The sequence below is a fragment of the Megalops cyprinoides genome, chromosome 11 (assembly GCF_013368585.1).
Source record: "Megalops cyprinoides isolate fMegCyp1 chromosome 11, fMegCyp1.pri, whole genome shotgun sequence".
In the NCBI taxonomy this organism is placed as follows: Eukaryota; Metazoa; Chordata; class Actinopteri; order Elopiformes; family Megalopidae; genus Megalops; species Megalops cyprinoides.
In genome coordinates this window covers 29,820,530-29,833,084 of record NC_050593.1, presented here as the reverse complement: position 1 = coordinate 29,833,084, position 12,555 = coordinate 29,820,530, and positions in this window count along the sequence as shown.

Sequence of the window (12,555 nt, the reverse complement as noted above, 5' to 3'; positions counted from 1 at the left end):
ATGTATAAAGTGAAAAAATGAAAAGAAATAAATAAGAAGTCTATGTACAGCAGGTAATGCTTCAGTACTTAAACTGGCCACTAGATGTCACCAACAGGCAAAGTATTGGAATTGCACTGAGCTTTTGAAATGGCACCTTTTCAGGAGCAGGGAGCAAGAGGAGAGTACTGCAAACATGGATGTAAGTGAGCTTCATTTGTGTGTTGGTTTAATAAATTTCTCACATTACAAGTAATGGGCTATTCCTTGGTAATATTATTCTACAAAAGAAGGAAGCTCAGTGTGTGTATTGTTTCATCATGTAGATTTCAGTACTCGGACTGTAAGCGTGAGCGGGGTAGAAGAGTTAACCTGACTGTTTGCATGAATCACCATTCAACAGCTGATTCCATAATTTGACTTGATTGCTTAATTGTACCTAATATGCTGGCATTGCCTTGGTAACCCTCGCACACCCCAAACAAGGGTTGTAATCAAAACAAAAAGATTGGAATGAAGGTAAGTCAGTTCTCCAATGTCCTTCTTATATTTTCAGTTATTTCACGTAATCTTTTTTATAATCAAGAAAAGAAATGACTGAACTAAATATCAGCAACAAATAATATTAATTACACAAAGTTAATGCTACCATATCAGATGTAATCAAGTAAAAAAATCACCTGCTGATGGGTTGGTCCTTCTTTAAATTGGCATACTTTGTGGCTACTGGCACCCAGCCAGCAGCTATACCACCTTTTTTTGCCTAATGGCTGAAACTAAGCAAGGTTGGGCTTGAATGGGAGACAATCTGGGATGAAACAGGGTGCTGCAGGAAGTGCTGTTTATTGGGCCAGTAGGGGGCAGTCTTCTTGCTGGACCTAACAGGAGCCCAATGCCCCAATGCAGTGATAGGAGCACTGTGTTGTAAGAGGTGCTGTCTCATGGATGAGACGTTAAACTGAGGTCCCAGCTCCCTGTGCCCATGGAACTCTGTGCCCATGGAACTTTAGATCTGGCCATCTAATAATCCCCTCGTGATTGGCTAAAATAACACCCTCTCTCCCACATCACCTGATGTGGAGAGCATTTAAGTGCAAAATGGCTGCTCTGCAACACCTGGCTGATGATTGAGGTGTGTTCCCTCCTTGCGCTTTGAGATGTAAAGTGCTTTGGGAGCCTTGACAGTTTGAAAGACTATATAGATGCAATCTGTAATAACATGGACCGACTGAGTATTAGGCTTGGGAAAATTTGCAGTCTGGGGTAAGTTCTTAACCTCCCCTATTTCAAATTAAATGCCCCACTGATCACTTGGCAACTTGTCTGAAGCCAGGTCTATGAGCTCTGATTTTAGGGCCCTGTTAAATGTGTGCCTTGTTGCTAACCACAGGTTACTAATTCAGTATCCATCAAAAAGATACTCATTTGAGTGCACCAGGGGTTCGTCCGATATGAAATTAAAGATGGCTCACCATTAAAGTTCATGCATAAATATTGAGGTCTTTCCAGTGAATCTTTAATACCCTCCAATTTAATGAGTCTTGAATTTATTAGCTACATAATTATGAAATAATTGGCTCGTCTTGCTCTGTTTGACGGCTCTCATCACAGCCGCTTTAAACATTTGGTTGCTGCAAGATCTAGAAATTCATATTTAAGTGTGTCCCCTTAATAACTGTCCTTGATTTGTTGATGAAATAACATGTTTAATTCTTCATTGCACAAAGCCCAGAGCTCTGAAGCAGGTCTTGAATTTGAGTCACCCGTTTGATGATGAGTTATTTCTAACATAATAAGGTTCTTCAGAGCAATATAATCTTGCCTCAAGTGATAAAGGGGTACTATGATTCCAGAATACTGTGATATGAATTCACATGACATGTTTAAAAGATGGTTTGGGATTGATCAACATATGTCCTAAAGAGTTTTTTTTTATTGTAGTCAAACTGGATCTGCTTTGCCACAGGACCTACCGCGGGCAAAAAAAAGACAAAATGCACTTCGTCAAATCTCTCAGATGTTCTGATGAAAGTGAGCTCTGTCTGAAATCTGCTCCTCGTGGAAAACGTGCGCATCCTCCATTGGGATAGCAGATATGCCAGTCAGACCAGGTACGTATTGGCAAAATACAGGCCCTACCTGTACAGTACCATGAGTTAAACCCTGAGGCCTACGTGCTTACAAACATTCTCTTTTATACCATAAAGGGTAAAACACACAATTCAGATCTAATTTTCCTGCCCATCACATCATCATAAATCCTCCAATGTTTAACATCACTTCCTACTAATGGTCTGAGCTACTGAACTACATGGCATAAACACAGTTGCTTCATGCTGTTGTTTCAGTATGCTTATATTGTGATTATTTTACACGCTGTAACTGAGACATGTCCTTGTCAATATTTTCTTGATTACGCCAATGGCTTCCCTTTCCTTGGAGATCACCATTCAGGTATATTATTTCTTTCCCCTCACTTATCTCTAAACCAATAAGAATTGAATTACATCCATTAGATCGATTAAGACCGAGAAATGGAGAGGTTGCTGCATGTTAAGCTTACAGGTCTTTCGGCCCATCTATCTCTGCTTGTGATTGAAAAAATGAGATTTGAAGCGCGGAGGAGTTTACAACTGTGTTACATTATTTCCTTACTCAGCAGACATAGCATGCCTTACACATTATACAGCTGGTAATCTGGTAATTCAAGACATATACATTGTTCAAGGGTACAACAGCCATGCCAAACCTGGAAATTGAGCCTTAAATCTTCTGGTGACACATCCTTCCATGCTGTTGCCAACATAATACTAGTGGCACTGCAAACCAGCCCTCTCACTTTTAAATTAAATGAACTATGCAAAATTACCAAGAAGTATCAGCGTTGTAGGTTGGAAAGATTATAGCAAAACAAGCCGTATGATTTGATTAGCTCTAATTCAAATCTTGCCAGCTACCCATGTTTCCGTCAGCATAGTGTGTTTGTGGTGGAATGAGGCAGGATGACTTGCTCTTGGATCAGAAGGCATCTGTGGAGAATAGAGGTTGTAGCGAGAGGTGAGAATAAAAAGTTGTTTCATGCTTCAGACTGAGTTCTTTTATCTTAACTTATTTATTTTTATGTGAAAGCTGATTTGTCTGCAAAACTGGTTATCTATGAAATAAATGTGAGGACATCATTTAAATAAAAATAAAATAAAGTACATTTAGTGGGTACCTGCAGGTTGTTACCAATGATTATATATACACTGATGAGCCAAAACATTATGACCACTCACAGGTGAACCGAATAACGTTGATCATATTCAAACAAGGGCATATGTCAAGGTCTGGGTAGATTAGATGGTAAGCGAACAATTAGTTCTCATAGTCAATGTGTTGGATGCAGGAGTAAAGACCTGAGTGACTTTGACAAGGGCCAAATTGTTATGGCCAGATGACTGGGTCAGAGCATCTCTGAAACAGCAAGGCTTGTGGGGTGCTCCCAGTCAGCAGTGGTGAGTACCTACTGACAGGTGAGTACCTACTGACAAACCACAAACCAGGTGACAGGGTGTTGGACGTCCAAGGCTCATCAATGCGCGGGGGCAACAAAGGCTATCCCGTCTGGTCCGAACCGACAGAATGTCTACTGTGGCACAAGTCACAGAAAATTTTAATGATGGTTACAGGAGGAATGTGTCACAACACGCAGTGCATCGCACCCTGCTGCATATGGAGCTGTGTAGCCGTAGACCGGTCAGAGTGCCCATGATGACCCCCGTCCGCCGTTGAAAACGCCTCCAAATTCTACAGGTCTCAATCCGATTGAGTGTCTGTGGGATGTGCTGGACCAACAAGTCTGATCCACGGCGGCTCCACCTCGCAACTTACAGGACTTGCAGGATCTGCTGCTAATGTTTTTGGTGCCGGATACCACAGGACACTTTCAGGGGTCTTGTAGAGTCCATGCCTCGGCGGGTCGGTGCTGTTTAGGTGGCACACGGAGGACCAACAGCATATTAGGCAGGTAGTCATAATGTTTTGACTCATCAGTGTACATTTACAAAGTCAGCCTGTTTTACATGAGGAGTGTAATGCTTCTGTTTTTGAAGGGTAATTATTCATAACAGTAACATAACACCATAACACAAAGATCAAAGGTCACTTCAACACTAAACTACATTCATTAGTAGTATCATCACAGTATGTTTTACAAGACATGGTAAAGTGAATGGATTATTTGTCCTTTGCAGGATAATGATATCGATGTGTTGGTTAAAACTTCCATTAGCTAAAACCCTGATGGAGAAGATACACGCCTTTAGGATTATGCTCTTCAGTCACTGGGTGTAAAACCTTGTTTAATCTTAGTTTAATCTGCGCAGGTTTATGCCTCCAAATGGGTCTGGACAAAATCCTCATTTTCCTTCGTGAAACTAAGCACTCTGAGTTGAGAATTACCCGAGTATTTTGAGACTGATCCACTTCTCATGAGCAGGAGCTGCGAATGCGTGACTTAGTCTCGGATTCAATCAGCACTTGTCCTTAACTTTGCACTGCAGTGAAACTTGTACTTATTTTCAGGGGTCAAAGTTTAGGACAAATGTTGATTGAGTCTAGGGGTTAAAGACGCCAGGGCAGGGCCAGTCAGATGGCCCCGGACACACTTCGGTGGTACCTCCCAGTGCGGTTTGCTCTCTGAGCCTTTATCTCCCTCCTTCTGCCCTGCGATGCTACCTTGGCAGCGCTGCATTCGTTACATCTCCAATGAAGAGCCGGTGATGGCGGCCTGCCAGTTTCCACAGGTGGGCGAGCTCGGGCTCCCCCCCACCCCCCCTCCATGACCCCCTTGGGGGAACAAGCCCTCTTTATGTGCTGCTCCGGAGCACAAAATTGTCCACTGTTGATACAGGCGGCTCACTCCTCATTACAGCCTCGACCAGAACCGGAGCCGGTGGTGTGGGGGTGGACAAAGAGAAGCTGACCTCTGGAAGCCTCGCTCTGGCCTCTTGTCCTCAGAGGACCCCCCCCCCCCCCCAGCAGCCTTTGCCGTGTTAAAGTGAAATCCCTAATTGGTGCTGCGCCGCTATGCCTGACTGATGTGAATCCTTATAAGTCACTGGTTTTTAATGAGAGGTCTTAAGGCCGGCAGACTTGATTAGGGGCAGAGGGCTGTTTGTTTGAGCGAGAAGAGGAGGAGGATTATCCCTCGTCTCTCTCCTAGTCGTGTTGCGCAGTGTGGAATGTCAGAATTCAGTCCAACAGGCACTGAAGAAGTAGTTTGATGTCGCACGCTGCCATTCGGTGACATGCTCTGTGTCAGAGAGAGTCTACCCGGGCGATCGTCCAGAAAACTAGTTTGTTATTTTGGTCCTCTCCCGCTAATCAAAATCAGTTGGTCACGTCTTAGGGCATATTTTCTAATAAGCTTCCAAACCAGTATCACATCTCATCCACATTCAAATACATTTACGTCATGTTACAGTTGCATTACCTTTCAAAAGGCTCAAATTTTAATCCAGAAACCTTGAATCAAGGTTTTTGCTACATATCTGCAATGTAATTTGAGATCTACAGATATGTTCAAAGATCCTGCTGGTGTAGTTAAACCAGGAAGAAAATCTTCAGCAAATGGTGAGGTGTAGGCAGTAGAACGTAGAAGAAGGATAGGCTTTTGCTTCACTGTGAACATTTGAGCTCAGTTTGCTAGCTGGTCTGATGGGCCCATTTTAAGATACTTGGCATAATACTTGCATTTTTTTTTCCTGGGATAACTTCAAGTCATGTTTACTTGTGATATGTCAATCACATGTCTGAAAATTGGGAGTTGCAAAGGATGATGTCACAGTTGATAACATTTCTATTATAAGATTTCTCTTTTTCAAAGCTAGTTTAGTATTTAAGAATATTGTCATTGCTAAATAACTTTTATTGAAACAGTTTAATCAGTACTGAAAGATGGTGCAACGATCAAACACAAGAGGCTAGCACAATATCTGTATTTAGGAAAAACACAACTGTCAATATAGACACAGGCGCAGAAGTTGCTATTTTCCTCCTTGCTCTTCTTATTTTTTACCCTGAGGAACTCTATTAGGGATGGGAATTTATGGTAACGTAGAGCTTTAAAAAAAGAAAGCATACAGAAAAAAAAAAATCAAAGATATGCATACAGAATGGTGCTGGTGGTGTAGACCATTGACTAATTGTTTCTCCTCTCAGTTAGAGTCCGGCCAATCATGGTACATTTGAGCAGAGGGTGGGTCTTCTTTGTTTTTCCATTGGGTAGATATATTATGCTAATTTCCCCTGGTGTCTCAAATTTAATTAATTACATATTACAAAAGTCCAAATTAAGTTATTATTCATATTTCCAAAGGATTAAAAATCTCTGCAATTTTGGTTTGGAGAAGGAATGCATACAAAAATACATGGATATTTTTATAGCTCTCTGATCGTGGGCTTCTTAAATCACATACAATAAGTAAACTTTAACCTATTTGGGGTATTGCCATACTACCCAGCAAATTTCCCGTGCCTGATGACTGCAGTTTGGTTAGTATCTCAAATGGAAATCGCCCAAGGCTTTTATCTACAGATCTCCTCCAAAGTTTGTGCATCAGATTTCCAGTTAAAACTATCTTTATAGGTCGTATCATTTCCTACCTGCATTTTTGCAATGTAGTATAACAATATGATGACAGTTTTGGAAAAAAAAAAAATGCACAGGTTCAAAATGCTCATTGGTGGTTCAACAGCTGTCGTGCAAGCACGCTGGAGCCAAGAAAAACACAACAAGCCTTGATGATGATGATATACATTGTGAGACTTTCTTATACCTTACACATTCTCTTTCATTGTTGTCATTTCCTCAGAGATTTGTGATAAGACATGGACAAGCTGCCAGATCTGTTGTGACGCCTGAGTCAGGTGCTTTATTTTCTCTCGAGCCTTGCTTCATATCATGTCAGGTGCCACTCATGCTTTTTTCTTCATGCCTTGCTTGATTTTGCTGTTACACACCAACAGCTACACCTAGTCTCATTTCTCTTTGCCATTTCCTGTCTGTTCGACCTTCCACAGAGAAGCTGGACCAACAGGTGAGACAGTGCTATGAAAGTGTTCAGCAGCCATTAACATTACATTACATTACATTATTGGCATTTAGCAGACACTCTTATGCAGAGAAACTTGCATTATTCACAGGTTTTTACAATGTCTTCCATTTATACAGCTGGGTATTTACTGAGACAATTGTGGGTTAAGTACCTTGCCCAAGGGTACAGCAGCAGTGCCCTCATGGAGACTCAAAACAGCAACCTTTCGGTTACAAGTCCTGTTCCTTAACCACTATGCTACACTGCTGCCCTGATTATATTACTACTATTAACCTGATTATAGAGAGACAAGAGACATGTCACTTCCTGTTTATTTGAACTGGTTTGGGAATCACAACTGATACTTGCTTGAAGCTCCTTTAATGGAGATATTTAGAATCTAATTGCAATTGCAGTTCCCTCCTAGTAAATTGGTGCTGAGTTATTTGTGGCATATGGTATTAAATAGATTACATAATCAGAGATGTCTGCATATATTGTACAAATATTGTGGTTTATTAACTTCTGCAATTTAAATAACCATAGCCTTTAACCTAACCACAACCCTTCATCAATATTCAAATCCAACCATAACATTTTAGGTAATTTACAAAATATGAAACTCTGTACTTGGAAAACAGCTAAATTTTACCAAATGATATGTCCAAATATAAAATGCTAAACTGTAAATGCAAATACATATTGTCTTTCTGGCAGTAAAACTGCATGCAAGTATTTCAAGCTTGTTGTGACAATAATCTTGCCAATCTGATGGCATCTGATCTGATCTGTAGTCACTTACAGGGAATGCGGAAAAGGAGCTCTGGACAGGGTGAATTTCAGACCTAGGACAGTATAGATTAATCACTATTGTGATTTTGACTCATTCAAATTCTCTGTCACACTGTGGCAGTCCTGACGGCTACTGTGACAGGCAAGTGTAAGCTTGCACGTTCAGAGTTTGTGCAACAGTGGATTGTACTGGGGCTGTAACACTGTCCCTAAGGCCTAACTGTTTTTATTTAGGTCATTTTTTGGAGGAATAAAACTGGATGGCAACGTACCATCTCTAAAAAAAGAGGATAACACAAAGAACAGAATGTATCAGTGCACACTAGTATGTTTTCATTTACAAAACAATTCAAGGTGCACTGCCTGGATACATTGGCTCAGTATTTAATATAGTGCAGAACTATCACATACAATTATCTGAAACTCAATGTTACTGGTGTTATCACAGAAACTGGAAAGAAATGTCTGGCTTATGTCTTCCTTGGTCTTGGAACAGTCTTCAGACTTTATTCTTGCAAAAAAAAAAAAAAAAAATCTAAAGCTGCTTTCAGTTACCTGAAACAGATTTCCTTCAAATCAAGAAGGAATGAAGCAATGAAGACGCACATACTACAAAGCTACAGGTTAGGTTATGTCTCCTAACTCCATAACTCTGGAATGGAACTGGAAAAATTATAACTAACATCATTAAAACTGTAGTTGAAGTTGAGAAGCAACAAGGTGAGGTAGACTTAGTGAAACTCATAACAATTGCTATCAGAGCTGATCAGAAGACATGGATCTCTACTGAAAAACTTTATGAGCGTTTCATATCAGTGAGTCACCGATAGCCCATGATAAGCTGACCGTTGTTGAGGTTCAAGAGGCTTAACTGTCCAATCGCTAGAGGCCCTCACGGACACCAACGACAGTCACGCCTGATTTCCTGTCCACAAACAACAACTCTGCACCTGCTCCAGCCAATTACATCAGGCCATTACTGAGAGGTACGGCAGACCTGCCCCTGCATAACTGCCTTTAATTACACCAGTAATGATGGCCCAATTAAACAGCCGCTAATTGGGGACTGTGGAAATCCCAGTCCGAGGTAAAAATGAGATCAAAGCGCGAAACCAGCATCTCAGTCATACTCATTTTACCATGGCCATGTAAATGTCTAATGTGATGCATTCACCCACCTGTCTGTATTTATAGTGCACATCTGGTCACCAGAAATCATATTCCAAGTAGTAAGATTTCTACCAGGCTGTAAATATTTATAAAACTGTCAATGCCAGCATACAATGTATAGGTGTCCTGTGCAGTGCTGAACTGCCTTTTATGCTTATCCTAAGGTAGGACTAATTTCAACATATACAGTATTTGTGGGCTCCACTCTCAAGCAGCTCTGGATATTTCATCTGTCACTTTCTCCACCTCCTCTGACCTTGTTGAAGCTGTGTCCTCTTAGCAGGGGAAGTAAGACTGTGGGCTACAGTTGGGTGGTGGTTGTTGGAGGGTGCAGTGTTGGGGTGGAGGGATTCAGCGCCACAGGCTATTTTGACCTGTTGTGCTGTGTTTTAAGAGATTCATTCCCTCTCTTTTGGGGTATAGTTTAAATTATGCAAGGCAGGCTGTCAAGTAATGGTTAAAACACAGCTAAGAAACCATTCCTCTTTGTTTCTTTTTGGGATGGAATGTAAGTAAGTTACTCTGAAGATGTTTTCTAAGCAAATAAATAATGTATAAAGTATCATTAGCGGATGTTCTGTACATAACTCCATATCCTTAATTAAAATACCATACTTATACTTTAGTAGTTCTTTAGCCCATCTGCAAACATCTACATCTGGAAACTAAGCTTCTAGCAGCTCAAAAAATACCATAGTGAATCGGATACCATATATAGTGAGTGTGCACACTGCCATATAAAAGGAGTGAGCAGGCATACAAATCACTGTAAGGTTTGTTTAAAGGCCAGTGTGTGTAGCCTTTTCATAATTTCATCATACATGCTGTAGAAATAAGACAGCAGTCTTTGTTACTCATTGTTCTGTTGACTAGAAATGGACTGCACAGTACGTTTTGCTATTTGCTTATTCCTGAAAAACAGCGCATTTTCTATATACTGAAATCATTTAATCTGATTAAATCCTCAGTCATAGATTATAAATTTTTTTCCTAAATCCGAAATGTAGTACTCAAAAATATAGTATTTGTAAGCATACAGTAATTACAACCAATGAGATATAATTAAGAACAACCAATGGGATGTAAATGAGGTTAACTGCAAAGGGAGATGCTACTAAAATACTTGCATTGTTGATGTGATCATGTTCTGACATTTACCTGGTAGGTTGTGTGCATACATTAACAAGGCAAAACAGTGTTATAAATGCCAGAAGAATGGGGAGAATGATAATAATAATAATAAAATGATAACTTGTGATAATAACTATAATAATTTTAGGGCAAGGCAGGCTGTACTGAGAGTACATCATTTCAGAAGTGTGATAAGGTGTTCCTTGCACAGACGCAGAATTATCACGCAATCATTCCCAGCATACCAGATTGCATGTTGGATGTGTATGAGAGAGACAGCTGTCTGTGAGCAGGTCAAATGATTTATTAAAAACATAGTAAAAATTAAGCCTGCCCCTCCCATTTCAAAGGTGACATCTAAGAGGAAAATTACATACAATTACATACAATTACATAAATACATGAAGTCAGACCAAAAGGCACAGGCAATATCTTCCAAGTATTCAGGACATTACATACAATCCTTGCACAGCCAACCCATGTAACAAAAGACTGAGGGAGTGATGGGATGGGGGAGAGAGAATAAGCTTTCCATCTTCTCAAATGTGAAAAGCTGCATTGTGCAATGTGTTGTATTCTGTATTCACTGTTCTCTGCTTTGTGAAGTACACTGGTTAATTAGAGCCAATGAGGATCCTCCAAACATCAGTGCTCCTCATCTGTGAAAGGGCTTGTGCCGCACTGGTCTGTCACATCAGTGTTATTGATGAGAAGAAAAGAAAGCATTTGGCCATGGATGGATAATCTGTCTTATTCTCTTTCATTTCCTTGGCTGATTCTTTAAGGAAATGAAAGACGGTAACTCAGCTTGAACTTCTGTAGCTACAGCCTACAATCTTCTGCTCTCATTGTGTCAAGGATGATTTTCTAAGGCATATCTCACAGTCACATTAATCGATGAGAGTGTGAATGAACAAACATTAGACAAACAGGCAGGCAAACAGATATCCGCACTTGGAGATTAATTGTTAAATTGTTGATTACAGTAATAAAAGGATTGACTGTATTATTTCCCTGATGGCTGTTATTGAAGGGTTTAAAGGGTTTCATAATTATCTTGGTATATTTGAGGAACCTTAATCAATGGGTGGCCAATTGAAACTTGCAGGGGCTGAGTGTTTTTGCGTGCTTCACTTTGGGGGTTTTCTTTTGGGGGGGGATTCCTGACTTATGCACCCACATATCTCTTAAAATGTTTGGTACAAAGCTGTGCTCTGTTAATAAATGTAAATTACCCTGGAAAACCACACCTCCCCACCCAAAGACTGGTGGCTGATAGATTTCCTCATGGAGTTATGAATCTTCATTGCGGAATGGAGTCGCAAGACACTCACATTAGGCATGAAAGATGAGCAGATACTTCCTAGAAAATAAAGCAGTTCTGGAACTGAGCTGAGCCTTTTCAATACACCATCATAAAATGATACAGGTTCAAAATTTAAATACCATTTTTTATTTATTTAGGGTTTTTAAATTTGATTTATTTCTTAAGCTGAAAAACACTACAGTGTGCTTAGTTCAGTTTTTCCTACTTTATTCATCAGGTAACCTATGTAAGTTGCTCTGGGTAAGAGTGTTTGTTAAATGACAGTAATGTCATGCAATATCATGGAAGTTTAAATGAGACACACCCTTATTTTCAGCAACACGCCCTCATTCTAAAACTCTGCCCGAGACATGCATCTCCCACATAGGTGCTTCAACAGCCTATGTCTAAATGTGCCTAGCAGTAAAAGAGACATGCATCTGTCTGTGCAGAAGCACTTAAACAGGGTTTATGCATTCTTCTAAATCAGGCCCTAGGTGCATAAATTAGTACTTAAGGCATCTAATGAGGATTTAAATATGACTATGTGCAGGTAGGGAAAGGTGTTGCAGATAATGGGGCCTTGAGCAGTGTGACCTCTTTCCTTTTTTTTTTTTTTTTTTTAACTCTCAGAGCTGTGTTTTCTAACCTATTTTAAATGTGCGATCCACAGCTAGAGAACCGCATTGCCATAAATGACAATGCCAGTGGTAATCCTGGCTGCAGGCTGCAAATTGAGCACCCCCCAGAAAAGAGTAAACCTTCTGCACAGGCTGCACAGCGGTCGAGACGTAATTCAAAAAAGCAATTGCATCAATCACAAACCCGAGCAACTGTAAGCGGAGCCCTGGTTAGCCATCCTCGCGCCTCATCAATGGATCTGGGTCCCGGGTCCCTGACGGCTCATAGACGCGTGTGCTCATTTGCAGTGGCTGGTCAGCGAGGCGGGTCCAGAGTAATGGAGTAACCTGATCCCGGAGATCTGCGGCGCTGTAACAGAGACCCGCCCCGAGGGGACACGCCGTATCGCTTGCAGGATGCCAACTGACCCACTGAGCGTGGCCGCCGCTCAGCATGATAACTTTAACTGTGAAGGAA